Source organism: Pieris rapae, chromosome 3 (genome assembly GCF_905147795.1).
Source record: "Pieris rapae chromosome 3, ilPieRapa1.1, whole genome shotgun sequence".
Classification (NCBI taxonomy): domain Eukaryota; kingdom Metazoa; phylum Arthropoda; class Insecta; order Lepidoptera; family Pieridae; genus Pieris; species Pieris rapae.
The window spans coordinates 7643674-7666820 of record NC_059511.1 but is presented as its reverse complement, the minus strand read 5'-3'; the positions used below and the strand labels follow the sequence as shown (position 1 = coordinate 7666820).

Genomic DNA, 23147 nt, shown 5'->3' with positions numbered 1-23147 from the left:
ATCCTTATCAAATCTATTACCTAGCCTAAATTTTCACTCAGAGGTCAAATACTTAAAAATCCATTAAGTACGGCCAATTTCCTTAACACACCTTAAAACCATAATTTGATGATTTTACGCGGGTGTGGGTGTATTATATAATATTTTCACCCACTTATGTAAGATCGGAAGAAAGATTAAGGGCTCGAGGCATTATGCCAATGTCGTTAAATTTAAAGTGTTATTCAATATTCATTAGTAGCTTCGTTAACGTTTCAAAAGTAAACTTCGCGAACTATTTTAAAAACACCTTAGAACAATAGACATCTAAAGTCACTGAATCAAGTTGATTTGAACACACACAAATACACACCCTATACGCATTTTCTCTGTAACTTGAATGTTTAGTTTAACCTATAAATTTGATCTTGTGTTAAAAATATGTTCAGTTAGCTGTAGAGTTTTCGAAATAAATAAAACTATTAGAGTGTTCGTATAATGTATTGAAATACTAATTATAACAGTATATTATATAATATTAAACGCAGTTATTTCATTAATGTACCGAATTCATGACAGAGGAGACTTTCAGTTCTATAAAAGGTTAGGCTAATTATTCTGAAAAATCTCAAGTATTCTTAAAAAAGACTTGATTATAAATTTAAATTTACATCTGTCATCAACAGATATTAGGCTCAGAATGTGTGTCAAATAGTATAATATATTAACGTTATTAACAAAAATTATGTTGCATGAGTTATGACATTATGTAATAACTTATGACAGGACATGCAGACATCTTGAAAGATAAATTTGGTCTCACCAAATACGGTATAATTACAAAATTGGTCGTTCTAAATACTTATCATAATTAAATTATATTTAATTGACAGGTTTAAACTTAGAATAAGTGAAGCACTCCAATGCAGATAAACATAAGGTATAACATTCAGGTCATTCCAAATCAAATAAACTTTTCGTGTTTAACTCGTTGCACTACTAAAGTGTTCAAATTCACTTAATCAAAGTGAGTAGCTAAATGTCATTCCATATTCGATTTTAATCAATTATAAACCCACATAGATAATTACGGTTAGAATGTTAAAGCTTGCGACATCATCGTTACCGATTTTGACAGAACTGATTCGTAATTAGTTTCGTCCTACATCATTGGAGGTTTGAATTGCTTGTACAACGTTGTAGGAGAGGCCACATCCACAGCTAATTGAGTCGAATCGTTTGATTTTATAGAAAAAGGGGTTCGGTGGCTAACTTCACATTACCATAGTAAGGAGATTTAATCATTTATCGTATGTTTTTATAAAGTTACTGACAGACAGCTCGGTGACATAGAAAATAAAGAATGTTAGCATATTTATGGGACGTATATTTGTTTTTAACATTACTGAATTTTAATAAAATTAAAATAATTTTAAAAAATTGTAGTAACCTGAGAATCTTACGATATATTACTTAAACATTTTTTATATACAAACATAATCACTGTTAACCGTCCGTAGCCTTTCACATAATTATATGTTTGGATGATAAATATGTCGATTGGATATTATATAACGACTAGCTCTTTATGAATACTTTTGTTAAATCTTTTTATATTGCATAATTGTATAATTCGACATATTCTTAATTTGTTTGAAATTGCAGTGCTATTTGTTTCATAAGATTTAATTGAGCTTTCTTCTTTCGTATAAATCACGAATATAATTTATTTAATAAAATTAATATTTTTTTCAGAATTCATTATAATACTGTTTTGATATATATTGAAACATAACACCAGCTTGTTTTGATAATCAAATGATGTATTAGTTATATAATATTCTGTGTTACCTGAAAATGTATAATTATTTATATCAATAGTCAACCACACATTGTTCTTGGTTTCTTTAAAAATACAATTAAACAGTAAAATTTAAGAAATTAGGCAGAAAAAGAACGTTTCAGTTTGTAGAAAGGTGATTCCTTTAACAATTTATTTATTTACAGACGGAAGTTGGGTTAGAGGCTAAGTGATGCCTATAGACACTCACATTGCCAGAGTGCTCGCAAGTGCGTTGCCGTCCTTTATATTTTAATTTAAGCTTGTCCAAAGGTAAGATTCCGGGAGAGACTCACAACTCAGTTTTTTTTCGTTGTTTAATGTTATTAAACTTAGAATAAAGCATCCAAAATCACACACGAAGTCACATCAGCTTTGATCTCCAGCATGATATACAGGAAATATTCACATTCATTTCCTTTAGTGGTTTCGCATCGCGCTCACATTACTCGTGATGAAACAGCGGATAGAGTGACCCTCAAACAGGTTTTCATTAATATCTGTGGTCAGCATTCTTTATTTATAGATATGCAAGATTGTACGATAAATTGCATCTTATGTGCAGGTGGACGGGGGCATGTTTTAGCACTATATACTACGTTATATTTGAGAAAAATACTGTACTTATAAATTAGCTATTACAATATGGTATGTGTAAACTGGTGATATAATATTTAGACGCAAAATCTTGCGTCTGGTAAACGAAATATTGTTTCATGGATAATTGAATACAAACTAACTAAACAATCGGCCACTGACCCGCGGAGGCGAATATATATATATATATATGATATGATGAATAAGATAAATCGAGGTTAGTACAAGTAGTAGCATCTAAGTAAAATTAAATGTCGTGTATAGGTAACATGTTACATACACGTGATATGAAACCCACTTATAATTTTGACCACATGTTATGTAGAAGTTCAAATCCCCTACGTACAATGATAATGGCACAATTAAACATTCTGACCGCAGCCTGCGAACTTACTACGTGAAATCATTCGGTTTCCTTCGTGGTTTGATAATTACATAATGTTTTTGGTTTTCTTTGACATTAATCCAATCTGTCTACGAGCGTGTCTTTTGTTCACGTAGAATAAAAATGAAATGATAACCCTTACATGTATTGTCTTATTTTGTAGACACATTCTGCTCTTTAATTTATTTATTACGAAATAAACGGATACATCATTATTGAAGAAACAAATAACCGCCAAAAAAGTTATAATTGTTTAAGTTAGTCCAATAAATTAAAATATAAATCCTTAAACAGATTCTCAGAAACAACAATAGAAATATACAAATATAATAAAAATAAGATTTGGTAGATCACACAAAAAGACTGAGTAATAATTTTTCTAATATCTTCAAACTCGAAACAAATATAGTTAACAAAAATTTCCGTAAACCTAGAACCTAATAAACACAGCCTTAAAAAACGTGGGTTTAAATAACGTGTATTTTGCCTTTAAGTTTTTTCTTTTAGAAAAATTTAAAAAAAAATACGATACTCAGTTTTGACTTTGATAACTAGTTGGCATAATAAATGCATTTAAATAATTCACCTGCGCTTGGCGTTAAGTTCAACAACGCAATAAAAAATACATAACATTTTGACGATGGACTTTGCGTAAGGAATTCGTAATGTCCATTCTCAGGACATCCATTCATATGAAAGAGACATCTTTTGAATAATTCCTTTTCTGTGAACAGAATATTGGCCGTTACAAACGTGTTTATACTTATAACAGTATTCAGAGTCATCCATTAAATGTCCGTTGGTAATTTAACCATTACTACATATACTAAAAAGGAACAATAGTTTTTTTTATTGTTTAAGGACTGATTTAAATAGTAGATAGAGTTTTTTAACCCTCCGATTGGATATATAACTTATTAAATCGGCATCTTACTTATTTAGATCACTTTTGTTTTATGTTGATCCGAATCAGTCAATTCTGTTGAGTACAAATTAATAATATTGATGTCATATAAACATAATAGTAAATTTTATGTGAAACAAACAACGCTATCGAAAATTACATTCTCTTGTGTTTGGTTCTTCACAAATAAAGCCAAAACTGCTTCTCATAAGTAATTATTTTTAAAAATTCTAGAGAAACTACATTTTTTAGAGACTTGAAAGTACTTTACCAAATATTTTTTATAAAGCACGACCGTAATTCATTTTATCATTAACACGAGAAGAAACTAATGAATGGTGAGAATTTTACTGGTCAGATGTATTAATAACCAAGTATTAAGCTTGCGAAATTGCTCAATAATAAAAACTAGGGAAGTGAAACAATGGTTCAAATTAAAATTGCTGTGAACTTAACTGCACCTTCTGGTTAACTATTAATGTTATACTGAATATTTATTATGACTTAAATTTACGACCTACTTGATATTTTGTATGAACAACTTTGCCTTTATATTGCACATCGTAATAAAAGTCTTTAAAAATACTGTTCTATGTGTTGATGTTAAATATATTTTATATGCGATAATAAAAAGTAACTGAAATATGTATTTTGTAAAGGTTCTATTCGAATTTCGATTTAGGTAAAGAAAATCATAAACCATCGTATCATCATCACAGTAGATGATTTAAACACATTAGATCTGTAGCAAGTTAGCGTTGGCAATGATATGGAGGCTGTGTCAACAGGAGACGTGGGAATAACAAATAGAGAGCCGAACAAACACAAAACCAGTAACGGCCCGCTTTCGTGATAACTTTAGAGAAACCGTCTTACAAGTATAGAAATATTATACGAATTTCTTAAGATAAGACTTTCTTTAAAATAACTATTTGGTAGTCTAACTATTCGGCGTGTATTTATTTATTCCATCGATACATTATCAGTATAAAAATTATTCATACTTTATTCATATAAATTATACATGTGACTTTATTCAAAATAATAAACCGTTATAAGAATTACAGTCTACGTTGAATACCAAGTATACAATTTTATGATATCAAGAATCGCCTCATCCAATACATAGAAAACATTAATTTAGTCAAAGTTAAAGAATTAAGTACGTACTTATATCTGATCTGCATATTATTCGATAGCGATATGTGATAACACTTAATATTCAGGTATTGAGCGTGCATTAATTATAAAATGAAATTTTTCGTCGTCTGGGGACACAACGGAATTAATTAGGGAAAGGCTGAAGTTAAAGCCCCCAGAGGATGTAATGTCTGTTTAATTGTGCCATATATAATCGACTATTTAAATATGGCATATGAAATGAAACCAATTAGAGCGTAATATATTTTTTTATAGAACGGGCAAAGGGGTAGGAGGCTCACCTGATGTTTATATGCATATTATATTTAACAACGGGTGTTGCGATTACAATTACAGAAAAACAAAACTGGATTTTCCGTCTTTTTTTCCCTCACTAAAACCTTAATATTTATAAATTGAGTATAGAGTACAAACGACTTCCGAAGATCAGTTGGTAGCGATAGCGTAGCGGAACAAAAATAACGCTATTTGAAGGTGAATTATTTGTAGATTTTGGTGGTAAGAATAAAAAGTTAAATAGATGTAATGGTAATAAAATATTAATTAGTAAGTTTAATTTTAATGGCAAACAAAAGCTCATTTGCAGAAAGAAACGGTTTAAATATTTCGCTTCCCAGTAATATCATAAAATATTCAATCTCAAAATATACCGTTACAGAGTAACGTAATTTAAGCAAAAAATACAATTTCATAAATGTAATTATTTGCGCACACAACTATTACTTTTTATTTCTAATTAATGGTAAAATAACCAGGAAGTTGTTAATCGTGCTAGCATTATCAAAGACATCAATAACCTTTATGACTGGGTTATAAATTGCAAATTGTCAATAAATTATTCAAAAATGTCAAGTTTGACTTCATGCTTCGTGTGAAAACCAATACGATTTTGATGTCCGAGAGATTGATGTTTATGTAGTAGCTAGTAGGTAATAGAAATCGGACTTCTGTACCTAACAACCCAGAAGATTTATTGGGTTTCCGAGCATCAGTCGCAGAAGCTAAAGCAAGAGTACATGTTACTAGCTAAGTTATTTAATTTGCGTAAAAATAGTATAAAACTAATGTTCTTTTTTACAACTTCTGACTAAAGTAGACGTTTATTACCCTGAAGTTGTAATTGTTAAAACAATAGATTATCCAAGTTTCTAGTTACATCGTGCATAAAGTGTATTATGAAAGATTTGTGCTTTTCATATTTAAATGTTGCAAAACTTAATAAAACTTTTATATCAAAGTTATTTAATTTTTAAACCAAGAACAATCTTAGTATCGTGTTTATTTATGAAATTTAGTAGTTAATATTTTCTAGTTAGGATTTCCCTTCAACATCATAGTAAATAATAATTTATTAGTGTCGAGTGCTTCTAAACCAGTTATCTGGCGCTAAAAGTATGTTGCATAACATTATAATAGACTCCTTATTTGCTTAGAAAGTATTCGAAAATGCTTTGGCATAGTTTGGTGTTTGTACTCGGCGTATGTATTTAATATTTGATTTAATATTCATTCGTTTAGATTGAGAACTCTCTTTTTAACCACTTCAAACTTCTGTCTCTTTTTCACTTCAGCAGGTTTACAATTCGACAATTAATTAGTCCAATGGCACATATAATCTTTTAATCAAACTTGTGTAATAGTTATATTACACGACTTTTATCTATTAAAAATTTAATTAGGTTTACAATTTGCATTTAATATAAAAATGAACATAAAGAAAAGACATTCTATAATTCATTGTTGTGTGCAGAATCTTATAACTGTAGTTTAAATTCAAATTAAAAATATTAATGCAAATTTTATTAAAGATTATATCTTGAATGTGAAATTGCAAAAGTAACATTTAAGTTTACGTTATGAAACGATTATTACAAAAATAATTAGAAATAAGATATTGAAATGGTGGATATAATTTATATTCACAACACAAAAACAAAGAGTAGCAAGTAAAAGGTATTATGGAAAATTACGAAATACCTGAGAGACTTAAGAGCAAAGTTTCTAGTATGTTTAATGCAACCTTGCTTGACTTATGGACTCAAACATGGTCATAAGCAAAAAATATACAAAAATTAAGAGTGTGCCATCTAGAGATTGAACGAAGCTTGTTAAAAATCAAAAGACAGAGTAACAAAAATTGAGCGATGAGTAGGCCCATACGATAAAAGATAATACAAGACTAAAGATATTGTGGAATGGTTTCCAAGACAATACAAAAGAAGAGAGCATAAGAAGACCATAGATCCAATGGGAAGACGATCTTATGGAGAAGGACAGACTACAGCGGAAAAATCGGTAGGAGGCCTACATCGGAAGACAAGCAAACGTCGAGGAAGATTCTGAGTAGATTTATAATAATATTAATGACCAAATATGTAAATTCATAAGATTAGAATATGTAAGAAATTCGTTGTTTGAAATAAATTTCTTTATTCGTTAATTCATTATTTCATCTCTTTCTGTTAAATTGTGATTTTGCTGTATTGAAAAGAGAGTAGTATTTTTATTGAATCGGTGCAACAGACTGATATATTTTTTAAGAATAAGGGCAAGTTATCTTAAAGTAAACCTAGAAAATGTCTCGTTGTACCAAGCTTTAGAGTTCCATTAGACAACCTAAATATCAGTACTGTCTAACGAAAGTGAGATCATCATAGGATAAGTTCTTAATATAACATATTTTCTTTTCTAACACCTGTCTGGTTGAGACAATGACATCAATCACAATTCAATAATTTCTGAACAATTAAATTGCAGACATTTCCTTCACATGTCTCTCACAATTGTAATTCAACTACTTGTTTACCATTTCCTTGTTGACCGAGGGAAAATAAAATATATTCACTTCGATTCCCAGTAGTTACGACAAAGCAAAAAATAAAATAAATGGCACTACAACCTTTGATTTTTTTAGATCTTTTTTTTCATGTTACAGGAAGCAGAAAGACGAGTAGACGGGCAGACGGGCAGGAGGCTCTCTGGTTCTTGATGATTACTCAATCTAATAGGCAAGTAGATGATCAGCCAGTGCCTGACATACGCAATCAAGTTTTTGAGTCTTAAGCAAGCCCGTTTAGTCACTATGTTTTCTAATGTCGTTCGAGTGAATGATAAAATAATGATAGATCCAAGAAACTTTAATTTGAAGCTTGTACTAACACTGAATTATGGGTAACATACGAAGGCAAACTCCCTTTAGGTCGAAAATTGATTAACTTTGTACACATTTTTTTTATAATTGAACTGGGGGACCTTGGGGGACAGACTAAATGCATCTATTTGAAATAGTTCCGCCTAATACTTTAACCACTAAGCCACACTAATACTTCGGTACATAATTTTAACTAGTTCATCTGATTTTCACACGCTACTTACTGAACACCATAACTCGAATACAATTACGAAGTTAAGCAATGACTAACACACATTACTATGATATAATCTAAAGACATTGTAAAGACAGAACATTACATAACCAATATCTACAATATGTTTGAATGTTTTTTTCTCACCTCGCTTCCGGTAGGCTTTCGATTTTAAGCATTCATTGTTATTCACAGTGGTATGTTGTGTTTGACTTTCTGAGAATGTTTGATGATGGGATTTTTAATACGTCTTATATTTCTTCGAAAATTTTATGGCACCTGCTTTATACCACTGTGTTACCATGCAAGCGATGTGATGTGATAAATTATATCGCATACTGTTTTTAAGTTAAAATTAACGCGGAATAGAACTTAAGTAATTCATTATCTCAATAGAAAATTGCGTACATTAGTTTGCCGGTTTAAGGGGGAAGCAAGTATGAAATCAATTACCAAAAGCGAGTGGATCACTCGTACGCTCTCGCAACAATTCTTGTATTAATAAATAGTATGTAAAATACATTAGTTATTTAAAATGCAACTGCGACAAAAATAACCCTTATACACGATTCACATCGTGAGACTAATTATGATATGTGAGTAAGTTATTCATGGCAATTATTTGTTAATACATTTGATTTTTTAATTTTAATTAAAGTTTGCTATCTAAATAAAAATTAATAAATTAAAACATAACCAAACGAAGTAGGTTCAAACTACGCAAAACTAGGACTATTGAAAGAAGGGTCAACAAACAGTAAATGTAGATTTGATCACGATTAACAGTCATTAATTAATTTTATCTACATACAAACATCACGACGTGCTTTGATTTGAATGATTAAAACATATTACAACAAAGTTTGTAAGAAGTTATTCTAAACTGCATGATTGGGCTTAGCGTGGAACGGAACGTTTAATCGTCGTTCATTTCTTCTAGCCACTGGTGCTTCGCTAAATAGCCATAGATTTTTGTACTTTGTCATTGAAATTCGGTAGTATTGCCTCAGGATATTTTATGATTGCATAATATCAATTTTAAATATTTTGTTTTAAGTAGATCATAACCCACACTGCAGAGGACGTAATGACAAACATACGAAAGAGAAATGGTTACGTGGTTTCGCCATGTTGGTAGGCCTTGTCATACTTGGATCAAATCCAGAAGGTAGTCGAGAAGGGAGAATTTAAAAGTAACCATAACTGACTGTGAATACATGATGCCATGGAAGTAGATGAGGAGAGAAAAGTTTGTCAGGACCGAAGCAAGTGGAGATCCGTGGTCTTTGCCTACTCTTTCGGAAAAAACGCGTGATAATATAAATAAATAAAATCAATTATTATTTGGAAGTGAAATCTTTACAACGTAAAAGAAATAATAATTTCCAGTACAGGTAACCTATAATATATATAATAGTAATAGGTAATAACCTATGGAATTAAAACTAACGTTTAAAACATAAGTTTTTCCTCTGTTAATAATTCATTACGATTTGCTTAATCTTTCACTTCTCACGCTAGCCTGAATAAAGGAATGTATACGGATTCAATGCAAATAAATACCATTAATTATGAAACGTCGAGTTGCATTCAGACTTCGACGCTCTACTGGGAACGATTTCTTTGAATGTTGCATTCAACACGATAAGTCATTACTACAGAAGTTTATATTTACTAGAATTTAGTTTTTTCTCTAGAAGCAGCTAAAGAAAATATACTTTACATTGAAATGTGTTTAAAAGTCGTTATTTGTGAATGCTCGTGATTTTAGTTTTTTTTTAATTTTAGATTTTAGTTTATACGTGTAATTTAATTTTTGTTACTTACGCATTTTTTTACTTAACCCCTAGTTTCTTAATTAGGCCACCCATTGCCTCACTAATAATTTATCTAATCTTATTTTATACGTAATATTAATTCAACGAAATATTAACAATAAATAAGTTTTAAACGGAGCTATCGCCTTCACCATCAAGCCTAAATATGCTGTAAAGGTTTTTGAATTATTCTTGACTATATTTGGCCTTACTAGGGCTACGTCAGTTGAAAAACGGACACGGAAAACACTTCGATAAAATTATGATGATAAAAAAAAACTTTTAAACAAATAGTTTTTATATTATTTCCCTTTCTTCAACTGTTTGTAAATATCTCATTGCCATTTTTGCAGCCTCATGAAGTATTCATAAGTTGCATAAAAATGTTATAGACGAAACTTATTCAATAAATATAAATTAAATGTTATATTTACTTTTACTCAAGGAAAAAATAAAAGAACGACAGCCAATGTTCAAAAAAATATATATATATTTGCCACTTAGCCATCATATGGAATCTATTTTAGCTTCTCAATTTACGAACTAGTTTATAGCAATCAAAATTCATAATACATAAAAGTTACATTGTTTCAGACGGTATATTCTAAAATAGTGTTGTGATACGTGATCGACAGATTTGGTCGATGAAAGTGCCCCGCTGTCCCAAATGCATTGTTATATAAATTAAAACAATCATAATTAAGTATGATGGTGAAACTATGTGATTAAATTTGCATGTAGGCTGTTATTGACATACAGATCTAAATTGCTCTTGATAAATTATACACTACCGTTACCTATACGTGATTTTTAAAACGTTGTGCACAATGTTCGTGACTGATTTTGTTTAAGATATTCCTGCATATATAATTTGTATAAAGTACTGATTTTATATACTAATATCATATGAAAGCTATTGCAGCATTCATACATGAGCAGACATGTTTCTGTCTCTGTCTTTTTCTTATTTTCTGAAACAGCCGGCACCGACCTTTTGTAACAAAATTGTTTTATTTTCTCCAAGATTATTTTATTCACCGTGCAAGTAAGTTAAAAAAAAATAAGAATCCATTTGTGGACAGCCTGTGTTTGTAATCATAACCTGTTGGGAATTGCACGTATAACACTTTGGCTAACACTGTTCATGTAACTATCATATTCTGTAGTTATTATTTTTAGGCATGCTTCTTTCACTTATATAAGATAACTAGCTGACCTGGCGAACTTTGTTCCGCCTAAATGGCAATAAATAAGCAGTTTGGGTTTTTTTATTGGAAAAAATACAAAAAAATTAAATACCTACATTAATCATTCATTATTATTTCTGTATTTTAGTACATAGGTTGCTCTTCCCTTAAGTACCTTGTGATACACATTTTTTCATTTTTTGTTTTATTATCAGGCGCAAAAACAAACAACGCTGATGGTCTTCCGACCCGTGAACATGCCACGTATAATTGACCATGGGAAAAACATGAATGTTCTAGATTTAAACCACAAACTTTTAAGGATTGGCCTTGTGATTTGTTGATGGTCATGGCAAATGCAAGACGTATCGGAAATTGAAGTCTTTTAAATTCAAACGGCATATCGGTTGGGATCATCGGGATCCTCGGAATAAGAACTTCCTCACCTTTGAATTTTCCTATCATTATCGTAGCGTAAATTACATTGTTCTTCAATTTTCTAACCACCAAACGCATACCATTATGTAGTTCAGGTCATCTACATCTTTATTCTTTTTCTTCTTTTTTATCAGTAAGCAATGTAACTCTCATGTTTGTTGTCAGCTGCAGTTTCGTCACATAGCGCCATAGATTTGACGATTTGAGGCAAGCGTTTATTTCGTCGACAGCCGTAGATCTTGGAATTACTGGCAGTATTTGGCGGAAATCGCCAGACAGTAAAATCATTGCTCCTCCAAAACATCTCGATTCATTGCGTAAATCTTTTAATGTTCGGTTAAGTGCTTCCAATGCACGTTTATGCGCCATTGTGCATTCGTCCCAGATGATGATTTTCGATGCCGCTAAAACTTTGGCCATTGCTGAGTGTTTTGCAATATTACACGTTGGTTCTCCAATAGTTTGAAGATTTAACGGTAATTTTAATTCTGAATGAGCCGTACGGCATCCTTCTAACAATGTGGCTGCTATTTCAGAAGAAGCAACTGCAACCGCTATGTTGGATCTCGCCCGAACAGTTGCTAAAACTAATGACATGAGGAATGTCTTGCCAGTTCCACCAAGGGCATCTAGGAAATATAAACCACCATTTTCATCATCGTTTGCCTTCATTAAAGTATCATAAACTTCCTTTTGTTGGTATTTCAACAGGGGTACATTCGTTTGAACTACTAAATTTAATTCCTGGTGATCATATTCACGTTCCCGTTCCAATACTCGATTAAATGCGTCATTCGACAACAACAACAAATAGAAACATTCATCATTCTTTGGATGAACTGTATACATACGACAATACCGAGTTTTATAGTTCTCTTCACTGTTTATACGAATGGGCAATAGCACTATCATTATAATTAAATTGTAAATTGTAAAAATAATTAAACGTATTTATTTAATAGAAATATTTTGAATATTGATTTCTTACAAATATCAAATTGTCATATATACGTCATTACATAGCTGTCATTATACGTCAATTACATAGCTATCATTTGCGTTTTATTATTCCAAGTCTGATTCTTATTTTCTTCTTCTTTTTATAGTGACTGACGTTTCATGTCAAGTCCCACGGGAACGCTGTCGAACGGGATAAAAAGTATCCTATGTCCGTCTCCTGGCTCTAAGCTACCTCCATACCAATTTTCACTCAAATCTGTTCTTTCGTTCTTGAGTTATAAGTGGTGTAACTAACACGACTTTCTTTTATATATATAGATAAAGTCGCCTGACCACATAAACAAACTTGATAGCTAGCATATAAATACTACTTACTTTTTAACTATTCATTTTGCTTATAAGTAAGATGAATTTTGATTATTTAAACAATTTATCGATACTCCTTCCCGACACTGAAGTTGGTCAAGGCTTAGCCGAGGTTAACTTCAGCATTGTCAGAGATGATCGTAGTCAACAGAGCGTAACTTTGAATTGGCTACGGTGGTCCATTCTTTGAGAAAATTGTCTCCTATTGCATACTAACATTGTCGTGTTTTATTGTGAAATAAAGTCTAAAAATATTTTTGATGTTCCAAGATTTCTATTAATAAAGTGACTTTGGAATTAGCATTTGTAACGTTAAATGTGTATCTTAAATGAGTCTTTATTATAATATAAACTGCGACCACTGAAATGCGCACTTGAATGAGTAAGGAGACAAAATGTTTCTTTTTAACATTATTCTCAGTCTAATTAATATCATGTAGGTAAATAGTGCAATGTAAACAATAAACCGAATGCGGTCTTGACCTGCATTCTTGTTTATCCATTGTGTAGGAGATCATAATCAGAACGAGACAATATCGTTCTCATTACCCGTGTCATCCATGTGTCGCTAGTATATTAAAGTAAAATCGTATAACTATCGACAACAAATGGACCACACTAGTTATAATTAGAATGTGGAATTTTAAATAATAAACTTTTAGCAGCTTTTATCTTAAGTAATGATATAAAAATTTAGATGTTATGAATGTGTATATATGTAAATATCTTTTCTTACACTCCTTTTATATCTATCTCTATAAGAATTGATCTTTTATTTTATAGATTATTTTCCTTTCCTTAATTCCGTTTCATCCGATACATTTATTTTTTTACCCGTTTCCCTGTTTTGACCCTGGGCCACAATGCACAAACCGTGCGGGCCATAATAAAAATAAAAAAAATAAAAATTAAATAATTGACATTATAATATGTATTAACATGGTAACCATGACCAAATCTATCGAATTCGTATAATGGATATATGACATTTAAAATCCTAATGATTAATTTCTTAATTTAATTGGTAGGTTTATAATATCAATAAAACTAAGAATAAACATTTAGGTTTCGTAATAACACAAACTCATTGAATGTTTTGTAACATATGTATACAAATAAAAACTTCAAAAAGGTCGAATGATTCAATTAAGTTTTATAGTAGCAGAATTAAGGAGTGGTTTGTACTGTTTGAGCCTAAACTGTAGATAGATGTGGCATAGATTATATAAAGTAAATCAATGTAGTATGTGGAAATATAGACTTTGGTGAAGAATCTATGGTTTGAATGACACAACGCTATATTTTTGGCATACGAATAGGATAAATAAAAAGTTTTGTCTAAAAAGGTGTTGCTTAAATTACTATTTACGATGAAATGCTGGCAAAATCAGTTTAGCTTTATACAGCTATACTTATTTTTTTTTATTTTTGAAATAAATATAGTCTATGTTACGCAGGGGTAATTTAGGATTCTCTATTGAAATCGGTCCAGTATTTTTTTAATTTAATATTTACAATCAATTCGACTTAGGGTAATTGAAGAAGAGAGCGTCCAATTCTTAAAAGGTTGGCAACCCACTTGCGATCCTTTTGGCAGGTGAATGTCCATGGGCGAGGGTATTAACTTCAGATGAGTCTCTAGCTTTTCCCCTACCTTTCTTCAATAATAATCTGCTGTCAAAATAAAAACGTACTTCATTGATAATTTTATATGAACGTTTCTTTAGTGTGCGTGTGAACTGACATGAAATTACGACGATTTTGACTAGACCCTGACACCGTACACGCTTTATTAACTTACGTATTAATTCAATCCACTCTCTGAGCCGGGTCATGGGTTAGTCTTAGCATTTGTCATTGTACTGACACTTGATCATTCAATTCGAATTGAAATATAATGAGTTCTGCAACGTATTCAATATTTTTATCCAAGATGTTTCTTTAACAATAAGAAGAACTTAATATTTTTTTACGTAATAGAACGCCGGCTGTAGGCTCATCTGGTGCCAAATGACATCACCCATGGACACTAATAGTGCCAGAAGGCTCGCAAGTGCGTAGTCGACCTTTAAGAAGCTACACTTTTTTCTTGAAGGACCAAGAGTCGAATTGGTTCGGAAATGCTTCAGTGAGCAGCTGATACCACATAGATAAACTGCCTTAGACGCTTAGTTATTGAGGCATTTTAGTTGATACCTTTGTAGCGGTGACACCACGGGCCTAGTAAGAAGATTGAAACGGACAAAACCATTTGAATAGGTGTTAGTGTACGCGAGTCTAAAGTACTAAAAGTGGTAAGTGAAAACATAAAACACAAGAACAGAGTTTCTTCCTATTAATAGTGATTGTAAAAAGTGTAATTGGTCACTTTCTTATGTTTAATAGTAAAATAGATTAGACCTTAATTACTTATTAATCTTAAGTTAGGCAAGATGATATTCCGTTTCAGTGTAGACGCAAAATGTAATAGAAAAGCAAAAGCCACATACATACTGAAAAGTATTATGTTTTCTATACTACACAGTAAACAACGAATAAAATTTTAAAATGTATCACATAATCGCGCAGTTGAGATCCGAATGCCAATACTTATAGCCCCTACTCAGACGTGTCAATGACCTCAATAAAAACTAAATATCGCTTGCTATAGTTACATCATTATAAACTTTAAGCTTTACTTATTAATGACAATGAGATTTTGTTAAATTTATTATTGTGTTAATAAATGGCCGTTTGTAACTAGAAGGCCGTTCAAGTATTATGTAAATAGATTTACTGCAATTTACCCCCCCCCCCTCCTCTTGTGTATCTGTTTCGGGATCTTGATTTTTTTTAATAGGCCAGTAGGATCAGTCTTCTGTACCTGATTTAGGCTGTCGCCTTTTTGGGTAAAGCATTGTCCTGAGAACCCTTTGTCTCGTCGCGGTATTTTCTTTCACCGTACGAGCGAGTGTTACATGAGCACATGGACAAAAAGCCCTTTAGTATCGAACCAACAACCTCAGTTAGGAGTGTAGCTAGTTGATAATATCCATTTTGAAAGAACAACACGATTATCTATTTTTTTTGGCTTACCTTAAGTTATTTGCTCAATACAAGTCATTTTTACGAAAATCCCCACCTGAAACAAGAAAAATACTTATTAAACGTAAGAAAATTATTATGTAAGACAAAAACCTGTTGCTTGCATAATGTCGTCAAGTGCATCGACATTCGGGACATGTCAACGCCCCGCCGGCAGGTATGCCAAATTTTATTTTGCACTTTCGCTAATTATCTTTTTCTTAATAAGCTTATAACTTTTAATTGATTTCGACCTGCCCACTTCGAACATAAAATTGCCCATACTATATAACTATACATAATTATATTATCAGTGACACTGGTATATTTTTGCTTTCGCTAATCTACCAATCATTTTAAGACATGAAGCATTACAATAACTCCGCATTTACATGTAAATAAAATATTGTATCGGAAGTAATTGTTTCCGGATAAATATTTCAACCTAGAAAGACCCATATTTTAATATTTACTAAACTATATTGTTTATCTTACTCTGCTTAACTCAGCCGGATCTTGTCAATAAAAATAAAATTAGTTCAGAAATCAAATGAAAATTTAAGTATTTCTTTATGCACTGTAGTAACCAGATATAGCTATATATACATAATCTTTGACCTATATTTCTATCGTAATAATTATACTTGTTTGTACTTATGCACCTGAGTCTAATTGAGAGACATTCCTTCATTATTCAGAAATAAACGATGGCAGATGTTAGCTTAGGTCTTAAATAGTTTCATTAACTGCTGTTAATATAAAAAAGTTTAGTTTCTTAAAAAATTCTTTATCAAAAATAACAGGTTGTGAAAGTCTACTACAACCTGTACGGACCTACTGCATAACTTCATAAGAACTACTTTGCCGTTAAATTTAAAAAGCAGGCAACATATAAACTCTTTTGCAAAATAAACACCTAAGGATATTCACGTTCTGTCGGTCGGTCGATTTCAGTAAAACAAATTAAATTTAATTGTATGACGTAGACTGTACACTTATAGTCATGTAGGTAAATAAATAATACGTGTGAATGTGAAGTGAACTCTTGCAATTTTTTTTTTATTGTTTGATTCTTCATAACCGACGTACACGGCCTAACAATAAGAAGTAGTACATGCTGTTTGCATTCGTAAAAGTAAATAATTAATGTATTGTTATTTGATTACTTATCCGATATTTTACTTTTTCTACTATTCGGAGCGGAGAAGAATCCACCAAAAATGAGTTACTTCTAACATCGGTCCAGGAAATCTCGAATTATAAGTGGTGTAATCAACACGACTTTGTTTTATATATTTAGATAGTCGCAAATTCACTACAGGAAAACAGCAAGTAAGTCGCGACATAGAAAGGTGATAGACAAATTACTTACATAACTTTAATCTTGCAATGTCTAAAATGCAAAACGAATGGAAGAAAATATCCCATACAATGAAATAATAAAAGCAAGCGTTGAGCCCTCGTTTATGTTATCGTATTCGTATCAACTTTCGCGCGCACCTCAATTGGGTTTGTGCCCTGCACGAAGTTTTTATTCACGTTGGCCAAATAAAGTCTAGTCTTTACCTTATACCGTTAGTTACTTGTCAATAAACGTCTCGTTAATTGTTGTTTTATAAAAATATATAACCAGTCTAGTTGTTACACATTACACCCACTCTCACCCACTCTCACTCGCATATAACTGATACTCACGCGTGTTGGAAACAGTTTAAAAAAAAGTAATTGAAAAGCAAAAAAAATATTACGGAAGAGCTGGGAACCCTGACACAGATATTTTTTACTTAAAAGGGTATTCGAATCTTACGCGTTATAATGCATTGTTTTATGAAAAAGCATGTTTTTAATCAAGTATTTCATAAGGCTTCATTAGGATTAGAAAATGCAAACATACAATAGTTAGTAAAGAAACGTTGAACTGGTTAATGCAATGAGAGAACAAAATGCTTCATCAATCGCAAATCGAAAATGAAAATGGCTTAACATTCAAGTCAATTTATAATATAACTTGATATACATATGTAAATAATTAATTATATTTCGAAAATTTTATTCTTAAGATTATGAATTATTTGTTATATATTAACAGATGTTTCATTAACAGATGTGTTTGTTAATCTGTGGAAAAAACTAGTTTTGGCTTGTAAGTTTCATTCATCACCTTAATATATATAAATTACGCGTCACATTGTTTGTCCGCTATGGACTCCGAAACTACCCAACAGATTTCAATCAAATTTGCATCGTGAGTAATTTTAGCTAACTAAAAATTAATAATTTTTAATTTCCTAATCGCATGAAATATCATGCAGGACAACGTCTATCGGGTCCGCTAGTACATTAATGAACGCAAAACAAGCGCTAAGCACTGAATATAAAAATATAATAATTCAGTACGTGTTTCTTACTCAACTTAACCTCGGATATGTCTTCATAGGTCAAATAACTTTATATTTTAAGTGTATAACGTACACCAAGTAATAGAAATGGCATACACATTTTTACTTTCAGTAGATAGTCTGTCTTTGGCAAGCAGCGCATTATATCCAAAACAATTATTGTATCGCAGTAATTTGACAGAATAAATTTATTGTGTTACAAACTTAATTTAAGATGTAGAGCCATAACGCTAAGTATGAGTCAGATGTGGCAATTAATGGAAATTGGATTTTAACATACAGAAGTCTTAAGCTTGTCAACCCAATTTAATAGTTTTGTATTTAATATCACAATAGTATGAGAATGCTTATTTTACATAGGTAAGATATCGTTCTCTACAAGATCGTATAAAACCTCGTAATAGACAAAATGACCTTAGGAATAATACTTTTAATTAATTAAATAGTAAATTATTGTTAAATTAACTGCGTGTGCAGCGCGCGTTGCGTTTTTATAACGTATTATTAATCAAGGTTTATGATGTACCAACAACTTTGTATAAAATTTCTGAATTGTATGTGAATATAATATTACATTATTAAAGCAGCAATAGTAAATTCAACTCTTATTCGTGTTTCTTAATTTTCACACTTCACGACACGAAGGTATTTTAGGGCTATCTTGTATTCTGTGTGATTTTATTGTTGTCAGTTTTCACTTATATTAAATTTTCTTTTATAGAGCTTGTCTTATCTAGAGGATCATAGTCATATTCAAGTATGAAATGATAGTCTTAATGGACTTTTTCTTTAAAAATTGCAAGAAACACCTTCAATGGAATTCAATGTATTATCGATAGATAGCTCTTATACTAGTTTTCACTATTATAGGAATTATGAAATCAGGCAAAAAGGAATGCGCACAACGTTTGTTAATGATTCGGAATGTGCTTTTGTAATGTCTTGTTTGACAGTACTACAAATTATTCTGTTATAGCAATAACTTTTGTTTATGTGAGTTTATAACTTTTTATATAGAACTGTGTCATCGGGATGGAAGCTCATCTGATATAAAGCTATACACACGGACATTGCCAGAAGACTTGCACATAAATTACATTGAATTTTATTTATTGTACATTGTATTAATATGTTGTTATAATAATATTGTTTTATACATTCGTACATAAAACTAGTTTTATACCCTCTATTTTATCTATAAAGTCGAGTATAATTTACGGATCGTTGATGTTACGAAATATAAAATAAGACAAATTGAAATGTAATTATCTGTTGGCTGACGTTCAATCCTTCTGCCTATTTATTTGATGTGTCAAGACAACATGTGTCTCCGCGGCTTAGTGGTCGCTGGAAATAGCCAGAAGCACCTGGACTCTTTTCCATGTACAAAAGTTTCTGAAGCTATCACAAAATTGTTTGGTCCGTGATCGTGACCTTGCTGCATATATTGTGATATACAAATAAAGTTGCAAATTGAATACTTATAATGTGAAAAGAGTAGTACAGTTTTGCTTTTTAAGACAATAAATATTGATATTCTTATAAATAAAAAAATGTGTGTGTACTTATGTACACATAACACATGTTAGAAGTTATACTTCTTTGGCGTAATAAGAGAAAAAACGACACTTATAGAAAAAAGGTCATACTTTTACTAAAGTTTTAACGCATTTTCTAGTTAAATAAAGTTTATTTAAATATCACAAAAAAACTAAAATGTTGTCAGCTAACTTCAGGGTGTCGGTTTTTTTGTGACAGTGTGTACGCGCATAAAAATTACTCTTATCAATATTACCTAACGCGCCAAAAGTTACAGCATTCATTTGGTTTTTACGCTTTTCCACTATGAAATCTAAAAAGATCGATACATAGATATTGTCTCGTGTCTATATATCATATCACGTATTATCTCAACCGCTTTCTTTAAGTCTTACATAAAGATATCTTTATTATTTTGAAACATGAACACTATAAGTGTTATATTACATGTAAATTATCAAACAGACGAACACAGATTAGAACGGTATGCAGTTGTCGTTTTATAATGAAAATGGTTATGTTTGATTAGCTTTACTAGACCGGTACCTGTACGAACCACAGTATAACTTAATAGAAACGTTCTGAAAGAACTAAGTTTTTTCCTATATATAATATTTTTAAATGATTTAAACTCAAATTTGATGGGATGGTGAGTTAACCTATGAGGAAGTTTTATAAGAAAAATAGTATGATTCATACATTTGTTATACGATTGAGGAGTAGCATGGATCTCGTGAGTGCAGCTGATCCGTACGTGCTTAAGTGGTTTTCACATATGTGCATTTTTTGTCTTACATATTTTATAATTGTTTCCGTTTTAATATGTATGCTGAGAGCAAAAAGCAATAAATTTACACATATGTATCGTATGTATAGTGTGTATTTAACATTAGTTGCTACTCTAATTTTACTGATATCTGGAACTATGCAACTAATTAATTATCAAATAAATATTTTTTTTAAATTTAATTATTACTGTAACACGTTAGTAAACTATGTCGGCAGGTCCGGCACACCCAAATGGGCATAATATTAATAGCGCAGTTGAACCGTGGAAATTGGACCAATGGTCGAAGTTATTACGAAACATAAAAATATGAATATTAGTTACGCGTCTATTCATTTATCTCTAGCTTTAATAATCGAAAGTCATTTGTCAAGAATAAATTAAAGTTATTAGAAATCACATCAACGAGAACGCACGAACCAGTTGTTAGGGAAAATCTATTCTTTTGTTTCTAAGGAAATCCAGATCAAATAAACAAACCTTATATAAATATATTTTTTAATTACAGTTTAATAGGGTTTCAAAGATGTTGCTTTGTTATCAGGAAGACGCAATTGGGCACAAGTTATGCAAGTTTGTATGAACAATGATACGGTGCATGACAGCGTATGAAGTATGGATGCTGCAATCAAAACAAAGCTTGCATACAATGCTTTAAATACAACAATGCTTTCAATTAAACGCTTCAATGCACACCATTTAATAGTAAAAGCCAACTTCTTGACACGGCTTGCCTACTGAAAGTGTTGAAAGGGAATTAGTGAGGTGCACTTCAGTGTTAAGAGTCTAAATAGTGCTATTGGGCACTGGTCTTTAGTGAAATATTCTTATTAGCAAATTTGGCTACACTTAAATTTCGCTATCTCCGTCAATAGATAATTAATTCATCGAAAAAAGTAAAACATATGACAGATTATAAAAATTTGTTCTACGGTTAGAAAATGTTCGTTAGAGAGTTTTCATTTATCCAGACGAAACAAATGTCTAAATGTTAAAAAAAAACGTTGTTATATTATTTGTAACACGGTAAATGTAAGTAATACAATTGTTTAAAAGGTTCCGCTTTTGTTTTTAACTTTTTACACAGATTATACTGTTCATTATAATTTGTATGCATATATGAGATGATTTTTATTATTATATGTAACAAGAATTTTTAATAAGGTATACATAATATATCCTATACATATAACCTTCTAGGTCTATATTATTATTCAAGTGACAGTCTTCTTAAATATGACAGACTTCATACAGAAAAAAACTTTTACAGCTCTTTAAATTAGATTAAAGTTTGAGTGACTTTCCAGAATACGCGTTTGAGTCAAGTTGAATTCAACAGATTTTCCACAATTTTTTTCAATAAAAATTCTTTTTTTAATAAATAAATGTATTTAATCAATTATGTACGGTAGTTTACGATTATCATAATTCATAACCAACTTCGCCACATGACTATTCAGTACAATCCAAGGATTATTTCAAATTGTCTGCCAAAAACATCAAAGTCATAAATTGTCGGCACCATTACACAGTGCATTAACCAGTGACATAATTCGCCGTAACTCTACGTAACCGATTGTAATCTATGTACAGTCGATAACAAAAACCTAACCAGTTTGTATAAACAGGTCAAAAAACTTAGAAAACCGTTAGGATTAACTTGACAAGTGATCTTCAGATTTTATATCGTTATTCCCGCGAATCAGTTCGTGTGGCTAGGGCGAGAACTGATGTTAAATGACTCACGGACATGTGTGAGGAGATGGGCGGTAAAAAGCCTTGTTGTGTCTGGATCGTTTAAATAAAACCGATGTTGGGCCGAAGCCTCCCCGATTTTTTTAGCTTAGAGATGCATTTTCCTTTGGCAAGTCTATCGGGACCAGTTCCAAGTTTAGGTTATTATCATATCTTTACATTAGTGATATAGAGGCTAGCAATAGAAGTTGTAGAATCTGAAATGTATTATTTGTATGTGTTTTAATGTTGAGGTGTTGACTGTACAAGACTAAACAATAGGCCCACAGGGCGCAAACGGATATGGAACACCCACATTGAAATTTGATCTAACAGCTAACGCGCATATCAGGACCATTAAGTTATACCAATGCTTGACAGATTATATACATTACATTATTTACTTAATAAAAAGAAATATTTGACAAAGATAAAAAGTCTTAATAATAAATGGCTATAATATAAGATTTATTTCTCTTTGATTTTGTTCCGTTTGGAGTAGGGTCTTGGGCTTGACAAGTGCACAATACGCTAAATAACGATTTAAGATGGTGTCTGATAGAGATAGATAGACCCAGAGCGCGTGCTTTCCTTGCTCAAAGAATAAGTATCGCAATGCAGCGATT

At 31.2% G+C, this 23147-nt stretch overlaps 1 protein-coding gene across 4 annotated transcripts in view; it reads right to left on the bottom strand.

Annotated features, from left to right (window-relative positions):
• The window catches only part of LOC110993169 (myosin heavy chain, cardiac muscle isoform), an 84667-nt gene that overhangs the window by 34764 nt on the left and 26756 nt on the right, over window positions 1–23147 (bottom strand). Inside the window, exon 2 of one of the 4 annotated variants that reach the window (XM_022259313.2) lies at window positions 16075–16120. The exons of the other annotated variants lie outside the window; for them this stretch is intronic. The gene's annotated coding sequence lies outside the window, so the exon portion shown is untranslated. The remainder of the gene's footprint in view (window positions 1–16074; window positions 16121–23147) is intronic. 4 annotated transcript variants of the gene reach the window in all.